Source organism: Octodon degus, unplaced genomic scaffold (genome assembly GCF_000260255.1).
Source record: "Octodon degus isolate 3935 unplaced genomic scaffold, OctDeg1.0 scaffold00333, whole genome shotgun sequence".
Lineage (NCBI taxonomy): Eukaryota > Metazoa > Chordata > Mammalia > Rodentia > Octodontidae > Octodon > Octodon degus.
The window spans coordinates 449575-451633 of record NW_004524909.1 but is presented as its reverse complement, the minus strand read 5'-3'; positions in this window follow the sequence as shown (position 1 = coordinate 451633).

Here is a 2059-nt window from a genome sequence, read left to right as displayed (position 1 = left end):
GCATAAGGCAGATGGCTTTGTGTCTTCTTTTCCCTCATAAAGCAATTATAGAGTTGGAAAAGAGCAGCACTTCAGACTATGCTAATCTGAGCCTGCAAACTCCTTCTGCTTTATTTCAGAGTTCAACAGTTCTTAGTATCAGAACATTTTTACTCCTAAGAACTTAACTTCACTTCTTTTTATGTATTTCTTAGCCAAGATGACAAAAAGTTGCTCATTGCATTTGGTAGAATCTCTTCTTCTTTAAAAAGAATGTGCTGTTAATTTTATTTTCATGTTCTCTCTTGTAAGCTGAATGTGCCTAACATCTCCTATTCATTTATTTTAGTCTGAAATTGGACTAAGAACACAATTCAGTAGCTTTGAAAGCATAAAAAATATTTTAGATATGCTCCCCAAAAATATCCTATCCCACACCTGCTTTATAGTTTTGACATTCCTCTCTTTGAAAAGCCCCGACTCTGCCCCTGTCATTTGAACACTGAAGACTTGTGACTGTGTTGGGAATGAGAAAATGTGTAGTACTTTGACAAGCTGACCTGAAGAGTCTGACAGTGAAGATTTCTAATCATCCTTTGCTTTACTACCAGGCATAGAGAAGGGTTCCCTATAAAGCTTCATTTTTTAACTGAAAAAAAAAAAAGAACTTGGAAAAAACACCCCAATTGTCTGAATGCCCTCTTTTAAATCTCATCAAATGACCACAAAAAAAAATGAGTAAAAGTCAAATGTTCCCCACACTTGGGCTTTCCATCTATTGCCCTATTGGCAGGTTTGAGAGATCACCTACGAAATTTTATCTGCATAGTAGAACACTCCTTGTTTAGAATGAAGTTCTACCTGAAACTTCTTAGACTTGGCTACTTTCTGCATTTCCCTCTTCTCTATACAGAAAGGAGAAAGGCATTTACATTTCACTGAGCTGTAGATAATCAATCACTTGTCTTCTCCCCACTGTTAAAATGTGTGTAAGTTTATATGCTCCTTTCTTTATTACTGCATCTGTGGTCAGTTCTTCCAGTGAACCTTTGGAGGGAATGGAAGATTTCCCTTCACCCCACAAATGCTTCAGTGAATCTCACACAGAGGAAATGGTGCTGTGTGGATCCTGAGTGACTTTCAAGATTGCATCATAAAACATGACACAGGTTCTGTCTTGTTCTTTGGAATATCAATACCTGTGCACTGATCAGCCACGTATAATGTATGACTGCCTAGACCTGCCGTGCTGTGATGGAGCCAAGAAAGAGGTGGAGAGGTCATACTCAGCTCTCAAGTCCTAATCTTCCAGTCATCTCAAACCAGAAGCCAGACACTTTATTGAAAGAGCCTTCAGATGAGTCCACTTGCCAGTCCTCAAGATTCCAAGCATCATAAGCAGCTACCAGTCATCCAATATACCCTATCTTCATTCGCAGACTTTGTAACAATAATAAAATGGATATTATTGTATACTATTTGCTTGTGGAAGAATTTGTTATGCACAAATACAAGGAAGTACCACAGTGTTCTCCTTTCCACTAGCACAATATATTTTGCTTTCTATTTGATTGTTTCTTGGACTTATCTATTTCTGTTAAACTTACAGATGTAATAAAAATTTACTCTTTACAATTTTCCATATACTGCCTTTCTAAGTGCTACAATCTTTGTGGAAATATATGTGACTGAACTATTATCCTTAGAATTTCCAAATCAAAAATTAAGTGTTCAACTCTTAAAGACTCAGATTCAATAAATCAATCAACATTTAAATATTCTAAGCTTCTGTGTATAAAAAAAGTTTACACAGAAGTCCCAGAGTATCACTTCTGTGCAGAGGCTGAATGATATCTTGAATCAGTTAAATTCCAAGTCAAGTTTTAGTATTTATAGAGCGTTTACTCATCTTATTTCTCAGTCTAAATATGTTTCTTTAATCAGAAAAGTTACTTTGAATTTAAACATGCATTTTTAAAAAAATTTTACTTATTTATGTGTGTGTGTGTGTGTGTGTGTGTGTGTGTGTGTGTGTGTGTGGTCAGCTCAGCCCACCAGGGGGCGGGGCTGGCTGACATGT